Source organism: Ochotona princeps, chromosome X, assembly GCF_030435755.1.
Source record: "Ochotona princeps isolate mOchPri1 chromosome X, mOchPri1.hap1, whole genome shotgun sequence".
In the NCBI taxonomy this organism is placed as follows: Eukaryota; Metazoa; Chordata; class Mammalia; order Lagomorpha; family Ochotonidae; genus Ochotona; species Ochotona princeps.
The window spans coordinates 63565552-63580167 of record NC_080865.1 but is presented as its reverse complement, the minus strand read 5'-3'; the positions used below and the strand labels follow the sequence as shown (position 1 = coordinate 63580167).

The window sequence follows — 14616 nt, the reverse complement described above, 5'->3', positions numbered from 1 at the left end:
CACATGATTTCCTGTTTTCAGGATGTGTATTAGCGGGAAGCTGGATCAGAGGTGGAAGAACTGGAAATCGAATCAGCACTCCATTATGGAATGCAATTGTCTGAAGGAGCATTTTAATGTCTGTATTTTATGTCTACCCAAATCTCTTTATCTTACAAAGTAATGTTGAATTGTTTCTCTCAGAAGTTATTATAAATGTTAAGCTTCTAAATCCTTGTCAATGTTTGATAATATCGGATCTTTCACTTAACAATGATAGATTTAAAGCAGTGTCACATTTTATTTGTATTTAGTAGTTACTAATGAAGCAAATATTGCATTTCTCATATTTCTATTGGTTCTACGATTTCTTGATTATCCTGTTATTAAATTATTTATCCTTCTTACATTGGTGTACCTTCTCTCAATTTATAATTTCTGACTTTTATATTTGTTTTTATTTTTTATTGATTTGTTAGGAAGACAGAGGAAGAGATTCAGGCAGAGAACTGTCATTTTGGGGTTCATTCACTAAATGTCCACAATGTGTTTATTCATGCTGAAGGCCAAAGCTGGGACGTGGGAACTTACTTTATTTTAGGTCTCCCATATGAGTGACACATACCCAATGACTCGAATCACCACTTGCTACCACCAAATCTGTTCATTAGCAGAAACCTGAAATCGAAGCAAAGTAGGGATTCAAATCCTGGTGCTCTAATATGAGATGCAGGCATCCGGAAAGGTAGTTTAACCACTAGATCAAATACCTGCCCCTCATTTCACTTTAGTTTCACCTTGATTTTATATAGTGATGTTTATTACTTCTCCCCTGTCATTTGTATGACTGGTGCTTTATTTAGAAATCCTTTTATATGCCAAGATCATAAAGATATTCTTTAAGTTGTCCTATAAAATTTTTTGAGATTTTCTTTTCATATTTTTCTTTCATCAGTCTAAAACCAATTTTGTATAGTTATATGCCTTATGCTTTTCCATGTGGAAAATTAAAAGCCCACACATAGTTTGTCAGTCCATATCCATTGATACCCAATACCAGCCATAGAATAAATCATATATATATTTCTGAAACACATTTATTATTTCATCTAAATAACCACTACACTTTCTGTTTTGTTTTTTCTTTATATCTGTTAGTACAAGACTTCATGTATCATCTTTTATTGATATTGAGGCGATAGATACCTAATGCAGGCTTATGATGAAGGAATGTAGTTAATCTTGTCTCACAGTTTTGGAGGTTCACAATATAAAGTCAGGTAGTCTCACTGGTTTGGTGTCTACTCAGGGCAGAGGATTGCAGAAAGCATTCAGATAAAAGAGTATACAACAATCTAGGGAACAGGGAGACTTGGGGAGCATGCTTGCATAAGTATGCCTCTGTGGTTTCTCCTGGTAATGCCACCATTATTTGACCATAGGTTATTAAGCCAAACAACTTAATCAATGGACTTACTTTATAAAAATCCAACCTTCAGACATTATAATTGTGTTAAGTTCCCATTCTTAATCCTTAACATTATATAATCATTAATCATTAACATAAGATTAAGTCTTTAAAACATGGACCTCTGAAGATACCCAGCCAATATCTAAGCTATAGCACCTCCTAAGGCTCTTGTTGTTATAGGTGTTTAATGCTGGTTGTCCTTTATTATGTATGAAACTTAGGACCACATCCTCACATTGTAAAAACAGACACACATACACACATAATCCAGATCTAAATCCTGATTAAGAAAGAACTGGTATTTTTTTTTTTACACAAAATCTTCCTACTGGTACCCATTTATTTGTAATATTAACACTTTGCAATTTTTAAATCAAAATATGATAGAATATATGTTCATGATACCTGTTGTACGAAATGTTAATGCTCCTTTATGCTTCAACTATGGGCAATTTTGTGGCTTTTCATGTATTATTGGAAAACATATATATTTTACAATTGCTAAACCCAGTAGATCAAGATTTCTAGTTTAATTGTTCAAATGCTTACATATTTACTGACTGTTTTGCCAACTAGAAAATACTAGCTTTCACCTGGTTAATATTTGTCTACCTTTTTTATTCCCAAATATTGACTTTATTATGTCTGTGGATTGTTTCTTAGTTTTTTAAAAGATTTATTTTATTTGTTTGAAAGATAGTTACAGGTAAAAGGAAGGGGAAAAAAAGAGAGGAAGGAATCATCAATTCAGTGCTTCCCTCCCCAGATGGCCACAATGGCCAGGGGTGGACCAGGCTGAAGCCAAGAGCTAGGAATTTGATTCAGTTCTCCCACATAGGTGCAGGAGCTCAAAATCTCAAGACATTCTCCACTGTTTTCCCATACACGTTAGCAGGGAGCTAGATGGGAAGTGAAGCAACTGGGATTCAAATTGATGCCCATATGGAATGTTGGCATTGCAGGTGATGGCTTTACCAATGATCCCACAACACCAGCCCCTCTCATATGTATTTGCTATGTAGCATATAGCAACTGCACTAAATTTGATCTCATAATCATTGTTTTCAATTGGCTCTTTTAATCCATTTGAATTTATCATGATCACAGGATAAATCAGGATCTATTTCTACTATGTTAGACACGTCTATTTGTTTTTTTTTCTATTATTGATTTGATTTTCCTTCTTTATTGCCTTATTTTGGATGTATTGGGACTTAGGGATCTCATTTCATACTTTTCCAATGCTACTATGAATAATTAACAAACTAAATTTGATAAGCTTTTTCACACATTTTGAATCAGTACACAGAATTTAGAATACTTATCTCTCCTTATTCTTGGTGAGATACTCTGCTATACTTCAGATTGTAGATTTAATTTGGTTTGTTAATCACACAAATTGGACCACACAAATACATGATCAAAGTTTTGTTCTCTGGATTTGCCATCACTGCCAACGTCCAAGTACTTCCTTCTATGATGTCTTCCTTTTGGACTGAAATATATAGTTTTGAATCTCCTTTTGCAGGACATCTACCAATGGTAAAGTGCCTTGCTTTCTCTTTCTCTTTGAACATATATTTTGATTGTCTTACTTCTCCATGATGTTCTTAATTTCCTACCCTTCCTTCAATCACAGTAATTTAAAATATCTTATATACTGCATCTGATAATTCTTTTTCTTAAAAGTTATTTATTTTTATTGGAAAGGCAGATGAGATTTACAGAGAGAAGGAGAGACAGATATAACGATCTTCCATCTGCTGGTTTACTCCCCAAGCAGCCACAATGACTGGAGCTGAGCTGATCTGAAGTCAGATAGCCAGGAGCTCCATCCTGGTCTCCCACATGGGTGCAGGATCCCAAGACGTTAGGCTATCCTCTGCTGCTTTCTCAGGCCACAAACAAGGAGCTGGATGGGAGTGGGGCAACAGGACAGAAACTGGCACCCATGTGCAAGGTGAGGATTTAGCCATTGAGCCATTGTGGCGGGTCCATGATAGTCCATGTATCTAAAGTCTGTATCATGCTTATTTGCCCTGTTGGTGTCAATGCAGGCTTGTGATGATATTTCAAACTCACTGTCTTCTTTTACATAGTTTGAAAAGATTGATAAATGAAGGACAAAGGAGACTCAGTGACATCTTCATGAGGGCACATCACAATGCCTGTGGACAAATGGAAATAAAAGATTTATTTTGGTCCAGAAAGTCCGGCATTCATGCATTTGATGGCTCTTCAAAATGCTCAAAGAAAATGTGTAGCCTGGGAAACCTATGCATGGATTTCAATACTTTTGTACCAAACAATTTATGTTTTAATTGCTTTTCTTCATGATAATGTTTATGTGAACTTGAATTGGCTGATAGGCACAAATTTAGGTATGTTCACTCAGAGAACTTGTTCATCCTATCTCTCAAAATTAAGCAAAATTACCTGCCCAGTCTCAGGGAAGGCAGAACTGAAAATAGCCTCCTATGTCTACTGTGCACACGTTACTGCAGCCAGGACGAAGAGTGTTGTTGAGCCTAAGTGTCTCCTCCAAATATTCAAGCTGGATAAATGATATCATCAACTCCGTTTCCCAGTTCAGAGCAAGTATAAAGGAAGGAAGATGGCAGTAGTATAACAACAGCAAAGATCTCCTTAACTAAACAGAAAACACCAGGCTTGGTCCATCACCCATAATGTGCCTTGTGACTGTATTAGTTTTCTAGATGTATCACAGTGAGGTCACAGACTTAGTGGTGTAAGCAACAGAACTGATTAGCTCACAGTGCTGAAGGGTGAACATCAGAGATTAAGGTGTCAGCAGCATTGTTTTCCTTCTGAGGACCTGCTTGCTTGTGATATCCATTGTTCCTTACAGGTGGTGGTGTGCGTTTTTATGTGATTTTTCTTTTGAGTCTCTTTTTCAAATTGATAGTAAGATATGACTAGAAACCGTCTACTTCAACTTGTCCTCATTTTAACTAAATATATCCTGTTTCCAAATAACAGAACATATTGAGTGAGCTGCCAACGGTTAAGACTCAAAACCACACATTTGAGGAGGAAATAGCTCACCATAAGGAGCGTCCTGGTATGTTTTGTGTGTTGATTGTGAGTGCAAGTGCCTTGGGACTTCATCTGTGGAAATCTTTTGAAGCCTGAGTTGAAGATGGGTTCCTTCAGAGAAGATTTGTGTTTGATTTTGCCTAGAGCTTTTCGCACATCCAATGAGCAGATATTAAGAAATAAATTCTCAGTAGGAGATTTTTTAGGTCACATCGGTAATATGAAGTCAGACATCAAACTTGCCTAAGGTTCATCCTTAGCTTAAAAATTCTGAATGTTTTTTTCCGACTCACCTCTGTGCTAAGACTAATATAGGCAAGTTTTCTTACTGCCCTATTTTTGGGGTGGTAAAAAAAGTCTTTAAATTCACCTTTACAACCAGCATTTTAATATTTTTCCTAAGTGCAGCCTGTTGTCTTTAAAATTGTATTTATTTAAGGTTTTATTTGAAAGGCAGAGAGAGAGAGAGCTTCTCCTAATTTCTGATTCACTTCCCAGATGTTCACAGAGCCAGGGCAGGATCAGGCTTTAAGCCAGCTGCTGGAACTCTCATGTGGGTGGCAGGAACCACAGGATTTGAACCATTGACTTTGCCTCCCAGGGTGTACACAAATCTACATGTGTAGCAGAGGAATTCAGGCTAGAATCAGGAGCTCTGATATGGAGGTGTGGTTATTCCAAGTGTAGCAAATTAACCTAATAACTAACTCAGTGGAGATTTTAAACCCTTACAATGACATCTAGACATTTTTTTACGGTATCAACAGATTCTATCACTTGCATGGTTATTTATCTCCCATCTGGACCAAATGGCCTCAAACAATAATGTTAAAAGTCCTCAAGATTTCCAAATTCTTTAAAGATAAAATTTAGTTTTTGTTTATTTAATTACCATCCTAGATATGTCATCACCTTCATCTTTACCGGTAGAGGATTATCTTCCCTTCTTGTCAGTGATACTTGCAAGTAGAAATAACCAATAAGATATATTTTAGCCAACATTTTCATTTGTTTTACCAGAAATAATCATTCAAGCTTTTTAGCCTGCTCTACAAAGCAAGAAATGTTCAGGTAGAGTTTTTGTAGAAAAGAATCACATCTAAAATCATAGCAAATATTTTCAATTTTTAAAAATTTACTCATTTGGGAGAACAAAAGCTCTCCCATCTACTGGCTCACTTCCCAAGTATAAACAATAATAGGGGACTAGGTCAGGCTGAAGCCAGGAACCTAGAACTCAACCCAAGTTTCCCACATTTGTATCAAAAATTCCAAGGCCACTGCCTCCAGGGGTAGGCATTAACATCACACTAGAGTCAGAAGCAGAACAAAGCAAAGACCCTGGTTACTCTGCTCTCTGCTGTGGGACAGAATCCTAACCACCTTCTTCCCAATAAGCAAAGCATTCTGGAATGCATACTCTGTGTATGCTAATGTTACACTAAGTACTTCACATGAATAACTTCATTTAATCCTTTAATCCAAAGAGCTCATGTGGTAAATAGGCAGTTTTCAAATACAGAAATATGGTTTTAGAACTGATAATATACTTGCCTAAAGTCATAGGGTTGGAAAGTAAGGGAGATGGAATTTAACTTCATCATTCTTTGATGTTCTAAAGCACTATTATATGTGACTTATCAAAAGAAAATATTATTGAAACAAGTATGCATTGATTATAGTTGTGAATTTAATTGAAACCCTGCGATGGCAGATTCATTTACTACTTTATTCGCTGTTGCACTCCAAGTGCCTCACTTAGCTCCTGGAATATAATAGGGGTTCAGTATACATGACAAACAAATTAAAAAATAAGGTCTATGAAGAGTCATTTATACGTGTGTGGAGGTCAAACTGAGCTACTGGTGGCAATGGGCCGAGAGTCTGATAATATTAAACCCTTTGGACAATTGTTGGTGCTCTGTGTTTTTAAAGCTTTCATTCCAAAAGATCTGCTGTTGCATAATAAAATGCATTCCAGTTCTAGAACCCAGAGGAGTCTGTACTGCTGAGCACATAACATTTATTTACTTTTAGTTAATGCAGTGCTGGATTGGGAATCAAGGTTTTTCACTTTAAAAAAAAAAAAAAAACACTGTTTTTTTGAATCCCAATCATTAGAATGTTGTTATACTTATTACAACAACTGTGCAAATTATCCTTTAACAAATGAAGAAACATTGCTCACTGAGGAGAACTATATACTTAATGCGCAAAAGAGGAATCATGAAAGCATAAAATTCCTAGGGCTTCATCCATCCAGATCACTCTTCAGGTCCTCAAACTCACCATGAACTGGAGACCAAGCAGCCTTTTCACGCTTTCTCTCACCCCCAATTTCCTTCTTCACTTCAAGGGCCAATGAACCTTTGTACATCTTTCCAGGTTAAGACTTAAAAACCACTGTCTCCCTCAACACATGTAGTTATGTCTCACATGTGCTTGTGATCCAGGGAAAGATTAATACCACCTTCCTCACTGCATTTCTAGCACCTAGCTTGATACCTGACGCATATAAATTGAATTAATGACTAGGTTAAATAAAATTAGTTTGGATTCTGTGTGGGCAAATGTTCTACCAGGGATTCCTCATGTGATCTTAACAGCTTATTTAGCAAGCATGTTCTTCCTTCTTTTCCTAAACCCTCCGTTGTTTTTGAGGCAATCTCCAGAAAAAGGGTCTTACTAAGAATCAGAATACAACAAAGTCCTTTAAAAAAAGATTTATTTATTTTTATTGCAAAGTCAGATGTCTAGAGAGGAGGAGGAGAGCGAGGAAGATCTTCTATCTGATAACTCACTCCCCAAGCAGACGCAATGGCCGGAGCTCTGCCAATCCGAAGCCAGAAGTCCAGAGTCTTCTCAAGGTCTCTCACACTGGTGCAGGGTCCTAAAGCCTTGGGCCGTCCTTGACTGCTTTCTTAGGCCACAAGCAGGGAGCTAGATGGGAAGTAGTGCTGCCGAATCAAAATACAACAAAGCCTTTCAAAGTAATCTAAAGAATTGCAGTTTTCAAAGCATTTTCTATTTTCTATTTCTAACATTATTTTCTCATCTGCCCATTGTGTAGGAGCTCCCCCCCTGTCGCACAGATGAGAAAACAAATCACATGTTCATGAAATGCAGAACCAGAAATTAGTCTCTCAGTTTTTGAGTATTCAAATCTTTTTATGTGATTCAAACAGTGTCTTTGAGGGAGGTCACTGGAATTTGAATCATGTGAAGCTCAGATAAATGATCACTGGATGAAGTACTCTATCGCTTGAATGGAATAGTGAGGAAAGTATATTTAATCTGAAGATTATGAGGCTCCACTCTCAAAGGCTCTGATTTAGCCAGTCAAGCTGGAGCCTAAGATGTAACACATACTCCCAAGGGTTATATCTTAGACCACAGTTTGTGAAACTCTGGGTGAAGAAACAATGGGTTCAAGCTTGTCCCTTCATGTTGTTTTATATTCGAAGCCGAACATGATCTCACTAGTACAATTGGTCACGGACAAGGAACAATAACAAACTGTCAGGCTGAGAGAGAAAAAGGGGGAGGCGATGCCTAAATTCCCTTCTGAGCATTTTATAAGGTGTGGAAATAAAATCAGAAAGGAAATTCTGTGGTTTTTCATGTTTCTCAAGGCGTTTTGTACGGGACAAAGAACTATGTTGTTGAAAATCCGTATCTAGCATTGCCATTTGTTCTTTTTCTTCCACAGAAGGTGTTGCTTTCTATTTTTTCTCTCTCTGCTCTCTAAACTAGGTAACCATTTGGTTGTTTTTAATTGCCACATTTGTTCTCATACAACATGTTAAATGTAACTTGAGCAGAAGCCAAAGCAGCAAATCCCTTTTGCCTTTTTCTGAAAATCCACCAAAAATTGAAGTTAGAAATTTCTCTTTCTTAGTCTATGCTTTTTGTTGCATCTTCTACAATTATATGTTATTATTGCCCAGCAGGAGAGAGTATGAGTACATGTTTGATCACTCATCACATTCAAGCAGATAGAGAACAAAAGTGTAGTACCTTACACAGAAAGATCCACCTGTGAAATAACATATGTCCCCCAGAGCCTATTGCTTTAGTGTATTCAATATAAAATTGAGAAGGTAAGTTACAAATAAGATAATCCAAAATACAATTTAGTTTTCCAGGCCTGATAAAATCATGGGAAAGAATGTAACAAACTGCTCAAAATCACTTAAAGAACAAATATTTCCCAGCCTAATTATAGTCAAAGTCTTACAGTATGGATATAGAGTAGTATAGTTACTTCTTTTTTCTTTTGAGCAGTAAAGTTAAAGTTCTAGCAGAATAATAACTAAGATTTCACAGCAACAGAGCTTACTCTGCCAGAATGTCCAAAAGTTTGTAGCAACCTTCAATCTTATATTCAATTCTCACACTCTAACAGATTACTCTTTGGGGCTAATTGAATATTAGCACAGACTTAAAAGGAAGTGGACAATTATATGTAACATGGTATGTGACAGAAGCTGATCTCCAGAATAGTAGTATTTTATTTAATTACAACAAAATCCTACACTCTCATCCCTAATTTACAAATCAGAAAATATGTCTCAGTGACTAAGCAATTTGTCTAAAGCTGCATAAGTTAGTAAGTGGCAGGTTAAACTCAGAATTTCTAATTTCAAATTTATGCTTTTCAACTATATGATTCTGCTCACAATCTTTTCAGATATAACTTATTCCCTTACAGTTTATTACAAAATAAAAAGAAAAATGAATTTAGAACTATTGTCTCTTCATATTTTTCAATCTCACTCTGAAACATTTCTTGCAGATGGTATATAATTTCAAAGGTGGAAAAAGTCTCTGAAATAACTGGCATTTAACATAGGTTTTAGATAACATGGTTTGAGTCACTGTGCTCTGCAAAATCATACACATTGTGTTTCAGCATAATGTGGAAAGGCAAAACTCAATGAAAAAAATACAGAGGAAAGAAAACCAAACTTCTGGTAAAAGCCTATGTACATAAGGTTTATACAAGCTTTTGGAAACAATTCTGCTTTAGGCATTCCAAGTTATATATCCATAAAAAATAGGCAGGTGTATAGATGCTGTTGCAGAGTCAGAGCTGGAGAATTAAAATTGAGGAATCATCAACACATGAGTGACATTTAAATCCTTTTTTTAAAGATTTATTATTTATTTTTATTACAAAGTCAGATATACAGAGAAGAGGAGAGACAGAGAGGAAGCTCTTCCGTCCGATGATTCACTGCCTAAATGAGCAGGAAGCTGGATGGGAAGTGGAGCTGCCGGGATTAGAACTGGCGGCCATATGGGATCCCGGCGCTTTCAAGGCGAGGACTTTAGCCGCTAGGCCACAACGCCGGGCCCAACATTTAAATTCTTAAGAAAGCATATAAGCTGCCAGAGAACAAAATGTTCATAGAGAAGTAGACAAAGCCCTGAAATGTACCCACATGATAATTCATTTTATGCTGCAAATTTCTCACAACGTATTCCAAACATATGCACCACCCCCCCAACACAATGATTACAGTTCAACTTTCAGCATGTGCTGGAATGTAGACTTTGCATATCATTTTATATCTATATCTATATCTATATCTATATCTATATCTATATCTATATATATGAGAGAGAGAAAGAGAAAGAGAGAGAGAGAGAGTGATATCCATTCCTCTAGCTAACACCTCAAAAGCCTGCACCAGTGCTGGGTTGGGATGGAAACGGAAGCTAGGAGCCAGGAACTCAATACAGGTCTCCCATACAGGTGACAAGAACTCCATCACTTCAGTTGTGACAGCCACCTCCCAGGATGTACATTAGTAGGAAGCTGGAGTCAGAAGTCAGAGCTGGGAGTCAAAGTCATGTACTCTGATTTAGATGCTGGTTATTGTAACTGTCAGGCCGAGTAAGCATCCCTATGACTTGTTCGAACAACACTGTGGCATAGTGGTTAATAATAGCATAGTTGTGGCAGCAAATTATGGGGGCTTGAACCCTAAATCTACTAATTCTATCAAGTATGCTTGGGTAAATTCTTAAATTTCATCGGTCTTCTGTTTCCTTGTTTATGTAATAATAGTATCTACTTCCTAAGGTTCTTGTGAGGATAAAATGAGCTAAAATAGGTAAAACATATGGAAGCTGAACAAATGTTCACAATTCTTATCCAAGAATTGTGTAACTCTGAGTCTGAAGGGATCTTAGCTGTTTTCTTTCCAAGCATCCTGCTTTTTGGGAATCGTCTCAAGGAGTTCACTGAATCATGAGGCAGTCATATCTACATTGATGAGCTCCCAATGTTGCATACCACTTTGTGGAAAATAAACCTACCTCCCATCCCTGCCACACTTGGGTCATGCTTTTGCAGAATAAGTTGCTTCTTCTTTAAATGAGTCTTCAAATCCTGAAGGAAGCTGTCACATGCTTTTTCTTCTTTTTCTTTTTAAAAAAAAAATCTAAGCAAGCCGTACCTTAGCCCTTCCATTCTACTTCTGCTTGACTCAGACAAGACCACAAAACATTGCTCATTTGCTTGCTTTGGCAGCACATATACTAAAATTGAATGGTACGGAGATTAGCATAGTCCCTATGTAAGGATGACACACAAAAGTTTGCAAACAGAAAATTGTTCATTGTAATTATCAATCATTGAGGCTCTTTGTTTTACTTGCAAAACTGAAGAAGTTTCTTCAGACTGTAAATGAAGGCACCAGCACTTCACGGATGCCTCCATTAAAAATGTAAACTATACAAGAAAATGAAGTTATTTGCCTTAGAATACTCTTAAAGAATAATAACCATGGGGCCAATGCTATGGCATAAGAAGCTAAGCTTCTTTCTGTGATGCCAGTGTACTGTATCTGTATGTGCTGGTAAAAGTCCCAGCTATTCCACTTTGGCTCAGCTATCTGATAATGCACCTTGGAAAGCAATGGAAGATGGCCCAAGAGCCTGGGCCCCTACACCTACGTTGGAAACCTGGAAGAGTTCCTGAGATGGGCTACAACTTGGCATAGCTCTGACCATTATGGCTATTTGGAAAGTGAAAAAACAGATGAAAGATTCTCTCTCTCTCTCTCTGTCTCTCTCTGTATCACTTGTTTTTCAAAGACAGTGGTGTATAGTTGAGAGTATTAGCTCAGATTTTCAAAAGTGAGAACCAGATCTCATTCTAAATAATCTGACGAGATTGTACAGAGTCAAGAGTTGAACTCACATTTTTTCACATGCAACTCATTACTCTTGCCAACTTACCATGTGCTTTTCTAGAGGCCTTTATAATTTGGATCCATCATTTGTTTCAATAGAGCATTATCAACTGTCCTATTCATCGTGCTGCAGTAATCATGATTCAAGGTACCTATGACTGTACTGGTCTTTCCAAGCTTATTTGTTTATTGTCTCATATCTCAGTCTGACTAGGTTACTATGGCAACAGGTACTATAGAAATGCACAAGATAAATAATGGATTATGAATCTTCACAGGTGTCCAGCTAGGATACCTTTAATGAAAAGCCACTCCACAATCGAAAGAATATTTCTCAAATATATGTTATGACTCACATGTTGAAATCATTCATTTAAAAATAGGGAGGCCTATAACTAAGGGGCCAGGTGAACTCTGCTCAAGTTAGAAAAATACTTTAAAGAAATTACTTTAGATTTTCACTTAGGATAATTAAACTAGTTTTACTTTATTCCTGTTAAAATTGTTAAGCTAAAAAGTCTCACAAATATAAAATGAGCTCATTTTTTCCCTTTGTGCTTCTTGGCTCAAATCAGATGTGGCTTAATATTTGCACTATACAGGCTCTTGTCCTTGTATGTCTTGATATACACATTTCATGAGAAAACTTCAAAAGAACATTGACAAATGACAAAAGCTGTAGATGAGGAAGTGCAGGAGTGTGAGAAGTATGGAATTCATTCTTGTTTTCCCTCTGCTGTCCATGTATTATAGTTAGATTTCTACCAGAGAACTCATGAAACTATCCCATCTATTGTACTTAATTGTATACATGTCTTTCATTCACAAGTCTCTGATAAATGATTACCTAATTTCTACGCTTCCACAACAGGAGAAAAGAGAGAGTTTTATTAATCAGATTTTGGTTAATTTCACTAATAAACCTTAGATCAACTATTAAGAAAAAGAAAATTTATTTCAGCCCATGATTTTGGAAGTTCACAATCTAAGACTGGGTGTCTCCATATTGATTCCTGCATATGATCAGCCCAGGGGATGGCAGAGGAATGATCTCATGGTGAGTTAGGAAACCGAGATGCTAGCAACAGAAACTCTTCTGCCTTTCATGGTGTGTTGTCTTATAATATCTTGGGGTTCTGCCTTACCCAACCTAATCCAAAAAATTCACTTTCAGACACTGTAATTAAATCTGAAGATACATCTCTAGCTGTCTTTGTCTTACAGCATTATATATTAGATATTCTATAACTGGGCTGAATCAAGCTGAATATTGCTACTTACCTAGGTCTACATATTCCTTCACCCATTCTGACATTGCAAACTAGGGGGAAAAATGAACTAAACTCTTCTGGTTCATATTAACTAAGTAGAATCTATGCATACTTATTTACACCTCAAATAATTTTATTTATTTTTAAATGTGTGCACTAATTTGTTTCTCTTTATTTGCGAGGAATAGAGATGGAGACAGAAAGACATATACACAAAAGCACAGACAAAGAGGATGAGGAGAGAGAAAAGATTTTCATTTACTTTGGAAACTTTTGCAAGCATTGGCTTCCACAAATGTTCTTAAAAACTGGAACTAGATCAAGCTCAAGTAGAAGCTGTGAACCCAATCTAAATTTCCCACAGAAGTGGCAGGGACCGAAAGCACACCTTAGCAGAAAACCACAATAGCGGGTATAGTTAGGACATTAGCTAGTTACTCCAATATGGGATACAAGCGCTCAGTTCAGGGTTTGATGCCTAGGCTAAACAGGCTAACCTCCACCTTCATTCACCAGCATCCCATACGGGCATCAGTTCATGTCCTGGCTGCTCTACTTTCTATCCTGCTCTCTGCTCATGGGTGGCCTGGGAAAGCAGTGGAGGATGGCCCAGTCTCTGTGATTCTGTACCGATGTATAAGATGTGGAAGAAGCTCTTGGCTGGCTCCTGGCTGCATAAAAGCTCAGCTCCGGCCATTGAAGCCATTTGGGGAGTGAACCAGTGGATGAAAGATCTTTCTCTCAATCGCTATAAATCGGCCTAAGAAAAATAATAATAATTTTTTTTAATTGCTCAGTCCAATTGCATTCCGAATCACTCAGCTAAATGCATAACACAGAAATCTTGGACAATGTTTGAGGAAGGATTAGAACTAGAAAAATAAATCATTCAGGTACATGATGTTTATTACTATTAATTTATTACTACATCAAACAAGATTGAAATACCAGAATCACATTTCAACATTAATAAAATTTAAACAGAGTGTACTTTTTGTCCAGGAATAAATAGGAAATGGTGAGAAATCAATACCATCAGGAACTTTAATATGTAGACAATACATGGGTAATAAGCCAACATCAGCTTGGAAAGTTCAAGTCAGTATAGTTCTAGGAAATATCTCTACGGTCACAGAATTGACCGTAAGAAAATACGATTACAAGTGCTTGCTTAGGTGTTTACATAGAAGGTAAAGAATTCTTTTCAAAATGACTGTTTCCAAATTGGATACAATTAATCTTTAAGAAAAAAATGTCTGTCACTTGTGAAAGAACTTGCTGGGCTTTATGACAAGTGAAATAAAGCAGGTGGAGTAAGAAAAAAATAGACTATCTTATTTACATGTAGCATCTGAAGAATTTGAAATAGCAAGTAGAATGCTGATCCCAATGTTTGCAGGTGAGTTGAGTTGTGGAGATGTTGATCATAGGACAGAAAACTTCTTTAGACAAGAATGATGAATTCAATAGATCTGTTTTACAATATAATGACTCTAATTGATAATGATATACACTTGCAACTTACTAGGAATGTAGATTTTAAGTGTCCTCACTATAAAAAGGTAAGTATGTAAGATAACTTAAGTGTTAAATAGATTAATCTGTCTCACAATGCATATACATACATAAAAACATC

At 36.6% G+C, this 14616-nt stretch overlaps 1 pseudogene; it reads left to right on the top strand.

Annotated features, from left to right (window-relative positions):
- The first annotated feature begins 11033 nt into the window (after nt 1-11033).
- On the top strand, nt 11034-11132 carry LOC118760539 (U6 spliceosomal RNA; annotated as a pseudogene).
- The last annotated feature ends 3484 nt before the right edge of the window (nt 11133-14616 follow it).